Genomic DNA, 16,076 nt, shown 5'->3' on the forward strand with positions numbered 1-16,076 from the left:
GCGTGAAATCGAACCCGGGATTTCGATTTCCATCACGAAAGTTAACGCGTTAACCAGCAAGCTGCCCACCCTAGCGTTTTCTGGTAAATAAACTGTAATTTCAAACCTTGCGCGAGTTGCCAATGCGACGTTCACTGTCAACATTTCTGTGACTCCAGGTACGTCATCACTCTTGCCCTGGCATTGCTGGTGGTGTGGCGGCAAAACCCAAATCGAAATGGCGCCAGAAACCTCCGCAGCAAAACGCCCTGAGCGTGAGGTCTTTTCCGTGCAAAGCGCCAGCTCAATTCTGGAGACCAAACGTGTCGGCATGACCACGGTATACCTCCAAACGTGTAAACTCCTGCCCTGCTTCAAGCCTCAAAATCCGCTGTACATCCATTTGATCCTTGACCTTAGTAGAGAAACTCCTCTTCCCTCATCCTGAGAAGCTTGTGGTCGATCCGGTCGCAGAGTGTCTCCTTCCCACCTATGTTGATGGGAAAGAGTACATTTCCCAGTCTTGTTACAAAATTCAGTTAATATTACACAAGCGTTCTGAACATTATCTCTTTATGAGACACTCTGTCACTTCGAGCAAGCAAAATCCAGCGAAAGCATCCAACGAGTGCCGTAACCAAGCCAGGCAGTTACCCGAACGATGCGTGGACGTCATTATGCTCGAACTTCTTCTGTTGCCGCCCTGATATTTCAAAATTCAATACATTTTCTTAACTCCATCAAAGTGAAGCTTTTGACCAAAATGCCAACCGAAACAAAACATTAGTTTGTGCGATCAGTCCAAATCAATTCCCTATTCCTGGGAATAGTAGTTTTTTCAATCGAATACACTTCCTTAATCTTTATATTTCATCTGATAAAGTAAAGCCATTGCGACAGATTTATTTCCCTCTCTGGCCTTGCTTTACATCCAGCATCAGTCTTCGTTTGATTTGTGTCATCATGGATGTACTTTCGGTTTCAACCTGACTCAGTGAACGAATAAGTCACAAAACCCGTGGACAGCTGAATATGGAAAAACATTTCAACCCTCACTCGCTCTTTGTAACTTCTCTCAATTCTCCCAAAAGTACACTGGCACTTCAATAATTGAAAAAATGCTTTGATAAAGGCCGTTTCTCGACTGGTCACCGGTATCACATGTACGTTTCTAATGGAGTATCTATTCAATTTTGACCAGGATTATTGTCATTTTGCAAAGTATTCCAGTTAGCGGCGATGAAGTTCTCAGTTAAATTCGGAAGATTAATGAGGCAGAACTCTTCTTACCATTACTGTGACGCTCACGAGCATTGATAAGGCGCCGAGTGTCCGGGCGAAACACAACCAGGCGAAAACTGCCGGCCTTGACAAAAGTTTATATGCAAAATTGGAATCATATTTGCCGCCCTGTTCGTGAGTCATCATTCCTTGGCAAGGTGACAAGGCGGCGGGGTAGCCTTAGGGTTAAAGCGTTCACTTATCGCACCGGAAGACCGGGGCCCATTTCATATGGGTGAATAAACTTTGGCGTAAAGTCTGTATTCTCGGTGTTCTCCTCTGTGATATTTGCTGAAATATTTGCTTTAAAAGTGGCTTAGTAAAACCAACCTACCTACCAATTCCCACCTTCCTTTCTCCGTGATAAGTACGATTGATCGAACGGTCTGGGAGTTGTCAACTCCATTCGTTCGCTTCGGCCCTCCGTGCCGGCGGTGGAGGAGAAAATTCAATTTTAACGCCACGTGTTTGAGAATATTTCGCTCTGGCGGCGACATCGCATGCGTGTATGTGTGACAGGTTGCCTTTGGTACTTTCGGCCTAGCTCAGTCGGCGGTTGCGAGTATTAGTGTCTTAATTGGAGATACCATTATGCCGTAAAGCTAAGGAATAACCCTTTTACCTTCCAGAGCCATTAATTTTATAATTCGACTCCGAGTTTTCGACCAGTCCTTGTTGTACCCATTAACGCTTGAGCCGGTGTAGACGCCAATCAGTACCATATTTTAACGTCGTCTGCGGTAAGGATGCCTGTTTCGATCGAAACCGAAGACCTTCCGCTCTCCGTCTCTAACTACCTTCCAAAGTTGCCATGGCGGACCATTACATTCCATAAACGAGTATATGCGTGAATCACTCACAGCCTTATGTATCCCGCCACTGCAGCCCGGCTGAAGTAGGGCTTTGATGTCCTGCTGTTTTACGTCGCACGTGCAATATGTCAGCTGATTTAAGCGGCGGTCTGTAAATAATCAAGTCCAGACCAGACAATCCAGTGATCAAATGTTACAACAATCGCTCTGGATGAAAAAGTGTCAACTAAGAAAGCGAGCCTGACCACCCAATTTTAGTGGTCAGGACGATAAGCATGGGTAGCAGAAAAACCAGTTTTAGCCCGGATCTTCAAGGGCGGCATGGCCTAGTAGTTAACGCGTTCCCACCTGGCGCCGAAGATCAGGGTCTGATCGTCCACCAACGGTACAATGTGTGATGACCTTGTTTGAGGTGAGGTGAGGTGAACTGGGCTTGGCCGAATCGTCGTATTCTGGAGAATATTTCGCCTATATGACGACGTGCGCATGCGCGTATGCGTGCATGCGGCCGCTTGTACCTCCTGCCCAGACCGAGCCGCAGCAGTAGCATGAATCACCCCACTCAGACACATTATACTGACTCCGAGCCGACCAGTCCTTGGTGTAAATCTAATAATGCCGAGCGCCAGGCAGGGACCAACAAGTACCATATTTTAACGTCTTTAGGGGTGACGCGGTCGGGGATCGAACTCCGCGACCTTCCGCCTCCGCGACGCTTCCAACTACTACACCACGGAGGCGATCTGACCTTGTTTGATGTCATCCGATGATATTAAGCAACATTGAATAAAGCGTCGTAAATTCATACTCACGTATTCACTCAGTCACCTCCACTGGACAACAGAGGAGCTGAAAGATTCAGCTGTTGCTGTGGAGGATGAAACAATGTCTACCTGCACGCAAACCCATACGCTTGTTCGTCCAACTCGCTGCCAAGAACAACCAAATCGCATGGTTCTTCTTTTCGGCTTCGAACTCGGCTAACGGTCCCTCTCCATGATAGCGGGCAAACTCTGCCACCCCCCTCTCCTCAGTCCGTCCAGCCCCCTGCTTGGTGCCTAGTGATGGCGAAGACACTTGGTTGGAAGGTGTTCATGGCTCCGCCACATCCCTCTTCACCATGGGCTGCTGGGAGTTCCTGTTGACAAAACATATGATTCAGTGAGTGTGTGGTTGGTTTGGTGAGTGAGTGAGTGAGTGAGGAACTTGTTTTGAAAGTGGTTAACCACAACGCTTTAACCACAACGCTGTCCCCAGCTTTAAGACTCTCGCCGTGCTTCGGTTCGGTGTCAAAAAGTGAGTGAGTTTAGTTTTACGCCGCTTTGAACAATATCCCAGCATTATCACGGCGGGAAGAATTGTTCGGCGCACACATTGTGCGCTTTAACCGGGTCTGACTGAACGCTTTTAACCCTAGACCTCCGGTGTGTCTAAGGAACGTATGTACGATACTCCACTGTCCTAAATACTGGTGGGATCTTTAGTTGTTTCACGCTGCATTCAGCAGTATTCCATGTGAAGGCAGTCTGTCAATCCAGTGACTGACATCATGAGCATCGATCTACGTAACTAAGATACGATGGCATGAGTCAAACAGATCAGCGAGTCTGACCACCCGATCCCGTCAGTCGCCTCTTTACGACAAACATGGGCAGCTGAAGACTAATTTAACCCGGATCTTGATGGTGGTCGACGTTGAAGAGTATCGACGTACTCTAATCGAGGGTGAGACTTGATTGTACACGCCATACTGACCCTCGTCTGGCGGGACATCTCGTCGAAGGTGCGCGGAAGGGAGGTCGTGGGTGGCGGTGTCTCGGTGAGGAAGATGGCGGTGAGGCTGGCGGTGGTATGTGATGAGGGTGAGGATACAGAAGAGCCACCTGACGGAAGCAAGGAAACGCCCAGACGGAGACCTGGGAGGATTGACCGTCATCATCCGCAAAGGGGAGGGTTAAAACAAATACGGAACAAATTCAATTTCATGTTAGCAATGGTTCATGAAGTGAAATCGTTCCGATTATCAAGGTCCACATTAGCGATGCCTGGGTGTCTAGATTAACAGGGTCTTGAGTATGTACAATTCTCAGTTTATGGCTTGGTGCCAGATAAAACAACAAAATGGCGCCGGCAATGGGCGTTTGCCCACGGACAGGATCAATCTGATGTACGATACGACCAATGGCTGGAAGTACCTGGCAGCTAACGGGGGCATTCATTGTTTTAAAATGTCTCCGTAAAGTCTTCAGAGAAATTCACTTATATTGACGTTATCACTGAACACTCATATCTTTACATAAAATGACATATTCTTGCAAAAATATTTTTGATTGCCAAAAGAAGAACTTTCTGTCACAACACGGGCTTTCCGCAAACTCAAATTGGAGTCACGAGAGTAGGAGAATACCGGAATCGCACGGAAACACCCGAAGGTAAGAGAATACTCACGTCGCTGGACGAGAATACAAACACACAGTGTACAACAGCTTCCCAATAATAACACCCGTTACAGTCAACATCACTGACTCGTTGTACTGGAGTTATCTTCAAACGGGCTAAATTTGACAATGGCGCGATGATAAAACAGCCAATCACAAGCCACATGACAAATATCACGACCCACAGTCCCCAGTGAATGGAGTAAGCAGGATGTACCAAGGTTCCTGATTGATAACGGTCGGGTGGCCGGTACAGGATGCGAAGACCAGCTAACATGAACGGCTGGTGCGTGAACTTCACGACCTTTGCTCGTTTTCTGGAGTTGATAGTCAAATGCGACAAGGCAAGGTCTGATTGCTGGAAAATTGAAATTTAATTATTAACCACAATCATGATAAGACCAGACATGAATTGAATCTTGATTGAAGTGAAATTATTGTCGCAAGATTCAAACTTGAAATTTTAGTAATAACACTTTGATAGAAATAAACTTTGAAAAATCGTGGAAATGAGTATTTCATTAGAGGTTCTGCAACTCTGGTAAAGAATAATCAAGCTGAGTGAGCTTAGATTTACGCCGCTTTGAGCAATATTCCAGCAATATCACGGCTGGGGACACCAGGAATGGGCTTCACACCTTGTACCCATGCGTCGAACCCTGGTCTTAGGCGCGACGAGCGAACGCTTTAACACCCCACTCAATGGTTGGAGACAACACACCGACTCAGTGCCGACCAGATATTGCTCCATCCCTGACAGGGGTAATACGCCAATCTTTAACGTCTTTGATAAGACGAGGCCAGGGATGAAACCACTGAATTTCAGCCTCTACAGGCAAACGCCTTATCCACTAGACCACAGGACGGTCCTGAATAGGGTCCGTGGGTAGGCCACGGTACTATCACGAGACCTTTAGTACGTCCAGTGATAAAACAACGTGCTTCATACCTTTCGAGTGGTCGGCTGGTTGTCAGTTGACATTAAGGAACCGATAATTTGCAGGAATAACAATTTCCCATCTAACCATCCCCAAATTAGCTACCTATTACAACTGTCAATATCTATGACAGTCAAGCCATGGCTGTACACTTGGTCCGGTCTTAGTCAAGTCATATTTGGAACCCAAACTGGTTCTTTAATATACGCTTGTGACTGGAAATCTGGTACCGGAAGTAAGCTGGGTCCCGTTTTGCATATCGCAAGTTGACGCGCGCAAAGGGAGCGGGGAACCAGCTTAGTACCGAAAGCAGCGCCTCGCGAGACTTACAGGCCCTATTACCCACAGAATCGATCGACAAACGTAGTAGCACTAACGAAAACCACAGCGAGAGAGACCCTTAAGCGTTGAAGGACTTCATATAGTACATAAATTGTTTGCAGGAAGTTACACGTGTGTGAGCCTGCGTGCTAGTGATTCTGCTTTTCTACATTATTGTCCAAGCAGGCATTAAGTAAGTAAAGCAAACAAGCCTCGTCTGGGCTTACGTTATTGATCAGTCTTCCGAAACAAGCCCGTCCCATTTTCCTGGCTCCACCTCGTAGCCAAACTCTGCCGTCGTAGACCTCGTGTATGTTGTAAGTGAAGTTGAGACGACGCGCCAGCTCGTCGAGGATGTCGACCAACATCCCTTCGTACTTGGGTCCTCGTACGGAGACTGAGAGGACTCTCCATCACAAACGGTGGCTCCTAGAACGGAAAACATCCACAAGGACTTGATGACAAATAACTTCAGTATTCTTCTGCATCGAATTGTATATTGATCTCCACCCATCAATCATTTTAAAGATTAATATCAAGTTTTTAAAATCTAAGTGGAATAAGTGAGTTTTAGTCACGTCGGCAGTATTTCAGACGTACAGTTACAACATGTTAAGGACCATGGGGATTTACGGTAATTTTGCTTCCTCCATGGACCCCAGCAGGATTTTACACCATCACTTATATTACCATCACTAAATTATATAGAATACATTTTACACAATAAGTGAAAAACATTTGTATAACTAGTACTTTGTTGGCGGATTATAGTTTTGACGATTTCTTGCCTGCCTGTTGGTTGAGGGTTGAGGGGGACACGTAAATATATACGGATGGCTAAAGGCCACTTTGTTGAAGGAAGCAATGTCGAAACAGACTTACCAGCAGAGAGGGCCACTTCCATGATGTTCACCACAGACACCCTGTGAAAAGCGCCAAGGAAAAAAAGTGACCATATATACGTGGAGGTAAACTTAAATTGTGGCTGTCAAATACGATACTCACGTTTTCAACTGGCGTAGTTAGAGTGAGTTTAGCCTTTACGCCGCACTCAGCAATATTCCATCTATATGGGTCCTACTAATCATCACATCTGCACCAGACACCCGTCCTTGACGTTATTAGGGGTGAGTTGGTGAGTTTAGTTTCTTTAGTTTTGGCAGCGGTATGTAACAATCGAGTCCCGGACCAGACAATCCAGTGATCAACAGCATGGAGCATCGGTCTACGATGACATGTGTTAAGCAAGCCAGCAAGCCACATACCTGATCCCGATAGTCCCTCTTGACAAGCATGGGTTGTTGAAGACCAATTCTAACCTGGATCTTCACCTGTTCCTGACATTATCAGCATCCGACTATGCATCTGTGATATGCAACAACCGTGTTAACCAGATGAACTGGATCCCGTTAGTCGACTCTTATTCTGCGTTGATGAAGACCAATTCCCAGATCAGGAATTGTTTATCAGGATGGTTCAAAACCATGTTTCTGTCAAGATTCAGATTTAAATGGACTCCTGCATGCACGTATCACTCATACGCTTGAGCACTCCATAAAGTCTGTTTGTTCTACTTACGTTTTTGGTGAAACTTGTGAAAATAATGAAGCATATGGAAAACAGCGACGACATGTTTCTGAAATGCAAACGCAGAGGTGATGTGGATTCTGCCACACAACAACAATATACAGCTGCATATAAATATTTTTCCGATGATAGCCACTGAGTAACTGATATTGACACCATTCGTTAACGCTCAGCTGTTTTAATTGGAAACGTCCTCATTGCCAATAAAAGGTGTCCCTCTGTGTTTATGTAAAACATCCCTTGCCAATTGGCACAGAGAGTGAATGGAAGCACCGGCGTGTTATCCCATTTCCCAAACCCATTCTGATTTGATACCCTTGGCGGGCAAACTATAATTGAAAACACACAATATCGATGTAAGTTTGATCATTTGTATTAATAAGGTGAACGGTTCACCACCCGTTTGTAAAAACTATTCACTTGACATTTTTTTGTACGGTGTTCAGACATGCACGAAGCAATGGTCCAGATGTCGGTCAATGAATAATGAACACTGGGCTAATGAATCTTTATTGATCTCTACAGTAAATGATCGTATTGGCTTTGTTTCGCCTAACGCTGCACTCAGCAACATGCCAGCAACATCCCAGCAATGTGGTCACCTATATAAATTCTCTTCTAACAAACTGATCTCTTCGTTGACTGCGGTAAACGTCCTAACAAAAGACCCGTGAAGATCCGGGGTAAAATAGGTCTTCAGCAACCCATGTGCTTGCCATAAAAGGCGACTATGCTTGTCGTAAGAGGCGACTAACGGGATCGGGTGGTCAGTTTCGCTGACTTGGTTGACACATGTCACCGGTTCCCAATTGCGCAGATCGATGCTCATGCTGTTGATCACTGGATTGTCTGGTCCAGACTCGATGATTTACAGACCGCCGCCATATAGCTGGGATATTGCTGAGTGCGGCGTAAAACTAAAATCACTCACTCACTCCTAACAAAAGGCAAGTATTTCAGTGTAAAGAAAAACTAAAACTGAACTACGAAATGTTGCAAACATTAAAAAATCAGAAATGCATTGTTTTCTAAAACGCAAAACATGTCTAGCAAAATACTACAACAAGGTCAGAAAATTACATTGTTAATTAAAATTAAAATTTATAAAATGACAATGACAACAGAGTTGTTCATTGGGTTATATCAACACAGACACATTTAGAAGGGAAAAACGATTTCCAGGTCGAGGTCAGCTGTCACAGGGCGTTTTCTGCACGAAAACGACATTTCATTGTCCTCCTCTCGTTCTTGTGACGATGACAACTAAATTAACATCGCTTGAATTTTCTGTACAATTTCCCATAAATCCCCAATGCTCTGTTCCCTCACATTTATCAGGGGGCGTTGGGGTAGCCTTGTGGTTAAAGCGTTCGCTCGTCACGCCGAAGACCCGGGTTTGAATCCCCAAATGAGTACTATGTGCGAAGCCTGTTACTAGTGTCCCCCGCCGTGATATTGCTGGAATTTTGTTAAAAGCGGGGTAAAGCTAAACTCACTCACTCACGTTTAACAGAACTGTTACTCATATAATGAATAAAGTTATCGCGACAATTATATTAACATCATAAAACTGAGAAAAAGGAATACTAGTTGAAATAGGTCCAGTTTTGCATGTTTCACATTAAATTTTGTTTTTGCCTCTATCTGGTTACCTCCCCTGTTGAGTTCATCCACTCAATTTGAGTGAGTGTGTGATTTTGTTTTAAGCAATACACCATTGGTAGTGAATGGGATAAGCGCCGTTGACTATGGAGCGACTCCCCTATATTATTGACATATTTTCCAACTCATGTAATAAATCTAAAGATTTCTTTGTAAATATAACAGAATAATGGTAATGTGTAAGCAAAATGTACTAAAACGGAAATGGGCTGCGCACGTTCTACCCATCTGTGAATCGAACCCCGGTTTCAGGGGAAACGAGCGATCGCTGTAACCACTCGGCTATCCCAACGCGCTATATATCAGATACGTTTGAAGTGAATTATGTTCAAGGTAAGAACTAAATAAACAAACCGCCAATTTTAAACAAAAAATCATAATTTTCGAGAGAAAACAACACAATTTTCAGCTATGTATCGTGAATGTTGAAGTGAGTGAGTGAGTATGGTTTTGTGCCACTTTCACAGCTATATCAGGCCGGGGCCACTGAACCGGGTTTTACCCTTGTGGGAAATCGAACTCAGGTCTTGAGCGTGACAAGTGAACGCTGTACATTGGCGGATCAAGAGGGGGTTTCAGGGGTTCGAAACCCCTCTTACCCCCCCCCCCACCCCACCCTTTGGAAAATGACTTCAGACCACATTGAAGATTTGTTTTGCGTTGACAGAGCCAATGGGGGTTCAGGTGGTTGGACACATCGACCCCCAACCCCTTTCAAAATTCCTGGATCCGCTCATGCTGTAAACCACTTGGCTACGTCACCGCTCCCCTGGAATGTTCAAGATGATATCGACACGGCTTCCGTAATAACCTGTTCAATTCTCAGTGAAATATACCGGATATGATCTATATACTAAGTGTGAAACAATTCGTCTTTTTTTCACCCAAAATGATGCCATGTCTTGCATCATCAACAGCAAGGTACCTCAGATTCCATAAATCTCTTTTCTCGGCCGCGTTCAAGATACATGCCAGGGGCAAACTTAAAGGTTTTGAACCTTTTAACATATTCCCTTGAAACCATGTATACATGACAAGGTTTGGTTTTCAGAGGGGATGATTTGCATGGTCGCACCAAGAGATTTCGTGCAATGTGCGTCCCTCAGAGGGTGTGGCAATGTCGGCATATTCGTGTTCCCTGGTGTGTTGTGGCTAGTGTGTGGCTAGGTGAGTGGGGTGAACGTCGCTTTGAACAGATTTCCAGTTTCAGCTTGAGGTCGGGGTATAGCCCGCAGTTGGACGTGGGTGCAACATCTGTTATGGGGGCCTAGTTGAATTGCGCGTGCGCCTAAATGTAAAATGGTATTGTTCTTTGTCGTTTTGTTTTGTTGTTTAACGCCGCACTCGGTATTATTCAAGCTATATGGCAGTTTGTAAATAATCGTGCAAGAAAGTGATCAATAGCATGAACATCGATCTATATATTAACACATTTGGGATACCGTGACATGCTTGTAAGAAGCGACTAACGGGATCGGGTGGTCAGGCTCGCTCACCTGGTTCACACATCTCATCTTATCCCAATTGTGTAAATCGATGCTCATGATATGATCACTGGATTGTCTGGTCCATACTCGATTATTTACAGACCGCCGCCATATAGTTGGAATATTTGCTGAGGACGGCGTTAAGCAAGAATCAAAGCAAAAACACATTCTTTTGTAAATTTTTCATGATTGTCTTTTCGTTAAAATTTAAGTTATATGTCTTTTACTCATTCCCGTTATGTTTTTGTGGTTCAGTATTTTTTTTAACTGTAATTCTCGATTCATAACATAGGTCACAGTAAGGAAAAGGAGACACGGAAACAGTATAAACATGCGATCTGCTCGTCGATAAAATTTAAGGAATATGTCTTTTACTCATTCCCGTTATGTTTAGTGGTTCAGTATTTTTAACTATAATTCTTGACTCATAAAATATGTCACAATAATGAAAAGGAGACAGGGAAACAGTGCATACATGTGATCTGCAGTTTGGTGTTTCACCCAGCAAGTGACACCTGACCTCAACCAACAAAACAATAGCGCAGGACGAACCCGTAACCTGAATATTTTACCTTACTTATTTCACAAAGTTTTAACAGTGTTTATGGATTTGGAAAGGGAGGTAACCGTATATCCAGCAAATTAATAGAGAAACATCGAAAACTGGAACTCGTGAACAAATAATGCATTTGAACGAGTATTTTTTACGACTGTTTGTGGGGCACCCAGAAAAGAGAGAGACTCTCTGCCTGACTTGTTATCACATCATACATTTACATTATCTTCACGGAACATATTCACAATCACATTTAATATATACATTGGGTAACTGCATGGCGGTAAACAGGTGTCAGATATGAAACAAGGAATGACTTGCGAAAGTATTTTTTTAATTGTTTAAGAACGGTTTGGTCACTACCTAATTGTTCGTTACGGTTATGATTCGTGTTGTGGTGGTGGTGGTGGAATTGGGTTTAACGTCGTGCTTGAGAATATTTCGCTCATATGACGACGTGCATGCGTTTTTAAATGTATGTGCGGCTGCTTGTACTAGCCTAGACTGAAGCTGGTTTTATAGTGCTAGCCCACTGACATACCATGCCGCAGTGAAGCATGAATACCCCACTCAGACACATTATACTGACTCCGAGCCGACCAGTCCTTGTTGTACCCATTAATGCCAAGCGCCAGGCAGGGACCAACAAGTACCATATTTTAACGTCTTTTGGTATTACGCGGTCGGGGATCGAACCTGCGACCTTCCGCACTCCGGGCGGACGCTCTAACCACTACACCACGGAGGCGGTCTCGTGTTGTGATTCTATAGTTACAGTGCTGAGGATTACGAAATATAGATACATCGGCAAAACGGACAGTAAACAGTTCGACCTTTTCCAGCCGTCCTTGAACTTCACGAGAATGACGGCAATTTTGTAACGTTCAACCATGCCACTGACACAACACATATACTTGTGTCAGGCAGAAACGTTTCTCCCCAAGGTACACATGTTCCCGTAAGATTGTTGATGTTACAGTTTAGACCACAAGTAATCGGGTCTTGTCAGGTATTGCATATTTTCAGCGACTGTTTATCATTTATTTAGTGTGGAGATTGGTTGGTTTTAATGTTTAACGCCACAACATTCCACCTTCATGATACGGCGGCGGTTCGTAATTAATCGAGTCTGACCAGGCGGTCCAGTGATCAACATCATGAGCATCGATCTACGCAGTCAACCAAGTCAGCGAGTCTCAACCACCCGATCCCGTTAGTCGCCTCTTTACGACAAGTATGGATTGCTGAAAGCCAATTCTAACCGGGATCTTCACGGGTAGAGTGAGTTAGTGGTTGAGGAACTTTCACAAACGTGCCAAGTAAACGCTTTAACTAATTACAGAAACACCCACCCTCACCCCCAGTTTAGGCCGAAAACATGGCGCCATGATATGGTGCCATGTGTCAAACCAAGTCAGCGAGTCTTACCACCCTGATACCGTTAGCATGGGTTAATGAATGCCGATTCTCTTAAACCGGATCTTTATGGTTAAGCATGGAGATAGAAGGGAAAGGACAGTTCATGAAACAAGGAAACAAGTTACTTTATACGCAGGATAATGATTATCGATACGTGCAGTTATCAGTTACCAAACCGGAAGTAATGGAGTACGGTCGCATGAACCATGCAGCTTCGGGCACGATGTGGCGGTGGGGTAGCCTAGCTATAGTGGTTAAAGCGTTGGCTCGTCACGCTGAAGACCTGTGTTCGATTCCCCACATGATTACAATGTGTGGAGCCATTTCTTTAGGAGATTCGACAGGCTTCATCGACTTTAAGAAAGCCTTTGATTTTGCTGACCGTAAGAAATTGCATTTATGTTAAATCGTATGTGTATTTCGGTTGTTTTTCTTCTTTGTTTTGTGTTTTTGGGGGTCGCTGATTTTTGTTTTTTCTTTGTCCGTTGCTTAACGGCACTTTCGACAATATTCTGGCTTTGTCACGGAGATCTGTGAAAATCGAGCCATGACTAGATAATCCAGTGATCGATGTTATGAGCATCTACCTGCGCGATTAATTCCGATCTGACTATGATCACCTTATACAATTAGTTGCCTCTTATGACAAGCCACCTTTAATAAAATTCATTTTCAGTTGATTGAACCCAATATTATTTGTATAAACAAACACTTGTTATCTGTGTATTTCGAGGAACTACAATATATTCACATTAATATTGAATATAGAAATTTACTCACCGATCTGTTGATGAATACTGCTCAACTATTATTAATAAACATCCGAAGCATATCAACAGCAAACTGGGGTGATCCATTTCTGTTGTGAGAGGGGTGTAAGGATGTCCCGATCAACAGCAACGTTGTGGGTCCGTGGGAAGATAGGCACAAAGAGTGAGTGAGTATGGTTTTACGCCGCTTTGAGCAATATTCCAGCAATATCACAATACAATGAAATCCGAGTAAGTGAGTTTAGTTTCATACTATTTTGTAGCAATATTCCAGCAATATCATGTTGGGGGATACCGGAAACGGGCTTCACACATTGTACCCATGTGGGTAATCGAACCCGGGTCTTCCGCGGGTATACTTTACTCACACAATACACAAAGTTTTTATTCATGGGCTGTTCCTAAATTATGTATAGGACGCTGTTTTGTTAGTAATCCATGCATAAATAAGTCACCACTCACCAGTGATGTGAACTATACAAACTTTCTTCAGGTTATGGGGACATTTTTGTTCAAAGTTACATCTCTGTTATTTATCGACAATCGATCGATATGTAATCAACTTCTATCGACCTCTATGATCTATATCGATAGCCAGGCCTACAAGCAAAGCACGTGTGTTCATTTTGTTTTACACACAAACTCTGAAGTGACTGCATATGCGGGATGGGGGAGGGGAGGTGTGTCAGGGTCCTGAAAGCTTATTAACTGCCCGTTGAAACTTTCGTGAAAATCGGGTGAAAATGAGCTGTGCACCCGCACACACACCCCACAAACCCCCAGCCCCGCATCTAAAGAATACGGTCGTAAAGATTGCACAATAGGTATAAATGATGTTTGGCAAAACGTAAACAATTATAAATAATGCATATGAACGATCATTATCATGCCATGTATCTTGTTCGTTGTTACACGAACATCGGTATTTCCAAAACCGAGTTTGAAATTGAATTAATTATGTGTTCCAGATTATTGGTACATTTAGTTGGCTACCAAGTCATGCTGGCATCAGTGGCATCTGCAAAGCTATAATACCGATTAACTGGTAATTGCAATTCGAATTTTCCGGAATCAGTTCACCCGATGAGATCGGCAATTTCCGTTACAATGATCGGTAATTTTCGTGATATCGCCAGAAATACTAATGATATTTGTATTTCCTTTACATTATTATACATTTATAGTTTTGAGAATGTCTATTGATCATATATTTGCATTTGCGTGACTTTTAAACCAAATACATAAAAAAATAGATTGGTACCGGCACTCGTTGAAGGGATAAACAAACCAAAATCATGGCGGACGCCGCTGCAGACGTTGTTCTCGACCTACAAACTTTAGAGCGAAGTCTTTTTACTCGAATTCCAAACCTTAGAGGGAAGTCTTCAGTTTGGAAACATTTTCAATTGATCTCTTGTATAATCACATCTGAGTCCTGATAGTGATCAATGGCATCGTGTCAAAAGAAAAGAAAACAGTAATTTCATTACCTTAAATCATGTGTTACACTTTCACAAAACTCATCGGGATTTGACTGTATTGCAGTACATATTGCAATACGCCAACACATATCACAATATATAGAGGATATCATATGAGTGCCCATGTCATACTATGTTTGCAACACGAGTGCCTAAATGTCGGTATTTCCCGAGCGAGAGCGAGGGATACACCGATATTTAGGCACGAGTGTCGTAAACATAGTATGACATGGGCACGAATACGATATTCTGTTTATTTCCGAAGTAGTCAAATTGAAGAAAATAAACCCAAATCTACATTCAAACATGGGCTGGCTACCCGCCGTCGCCGCATGTAGAACGCAACGTCACAGAAGAAACGTGACGTCATAGCATTATTCATGACCTCACGTCACCATGACAAAGTGATATTTTGCCCTAGGGCATCGTATGAAAAATATGAACCCCGATATGTTCGCCCTCGTAGGTAATAAGTCGCAATATATCGCAATACGAAAATTTGGCAACACCCGACCCTACTGGATATGCTGCCAGAAAGATTGTCGAGCTACAATCAACACCAAGGATGGTATTGTGTGACCAGCAAGATTCCCCTGTTCATTTTGATTTGGCGTTTAGATGAAGTGACTGATTATGGTTTTATGCTATTTTTCGCAAGTTGTGGTTGTGATTGTGTCTGGACTCGATTATTTGCAGACTGTTCTGTCGCTGTCCTTTTCCAAAATGAATGCTGAGTGCGGCGTTATATAAGAGACATAAGCTTCAAAGGTATCTCTTAAAGGGGTATATAAGGTTTGTTTCGATTAGCACCGAATACATACACTCTTCAAAAACAAGAAACGCATAGGTGATTTTGAGAATATTGGACTCATGTAGCTGCAACAAAAACATAACAAATACTATTTATTTCCAAAACGTCATCGTTGTGTCATTGTAAACAGCTTCAGCACCAAAACGCGGCAATTTTAACTTTCTTCCCTTGTTTTAGAAGCGTTTGAAGAAATATTCGCCAAACGTCGCCAAGAAAACATGCAAAGCAAAATGCACGTGCAAGTGAACAGAAAACTATAAAGAACTATAACGAAAGCAACCGTTGTGTTTAAAGTTGTCATTCGTGTTTGTCTGGAAAAGAGGAAATCATCATGCCACGACTGAGTGCCGTCAATCGAAACATTGCCATAGGCTGGCTTGAAGTTGGGGAGTGCCAGTCTGCAGTTGCCCGACATTTCAACATTCATTAGAGCGCCATATCTCGCTTTTGGGATCGTTTCCTGCAGATCAAATCCGCCCAAGATCGCCCGAACAAGAAGGCCAGTTTTCGCCCCCTGTTTTGAGAGACTTCCAT

At 43.5% G+C, this 16,076-nt stretch overlaps 2 long non-coding RNA genes across 2 annotated transcripts; both read right to left on the bottom strand.

The window, feature by feature from the left end:
- Positions 1-364: 364 nt before the first annotated feature.
- On the bottom strand, positions 365-4,004 carry LOC124281008. Its single transcript, XR_006899816.1, has 3 exons — positions 3,783-4,004; positions 2,966-3,210; positions 365-469 (listed from the first exon to the last, which is right to left on the bottom strand). It is a non-coding gene; the product is annotated as an uncharacterized LOC124281008 (long non-coding RNA).
- Positions 4,005-4,522: 518 nt separating this feature from the next.
- On the bottom strand, positions 4,523-13,319 carry LOC124281007. The gene is made up of 5 exons (XR_006899815.1): positions 13,261-13,319; positions 7,348-7,405; positions 6,652-6,692; positions 5,997-6,198; positions 4,523-4,868 (listed from the first exon to the last, which is right to left on the bottom strand). It is a non-coding gene; the product is annotated as an uncharacterized LOC124281007 (long non-coding RNA).
- Positions 13,320-16,076: the final 2,757 nt, after the last annotated feature.

This window comes from Haliotis rubra, unplaced genomic scaffold, assembly GCF_003918875.1.
Source record: "Haliotis rubra isolate DU_JTF1 unplaced genomic scaffold, ASM391887v1 Scf278, whole genome shotgun sequence".
Taxonomy (NCBI): Eukaryota; Metazoa; Mollusca; class Gastropoda; order Lepetellida; family Haliotidae; genus Haliotis; species Haliotis rubra.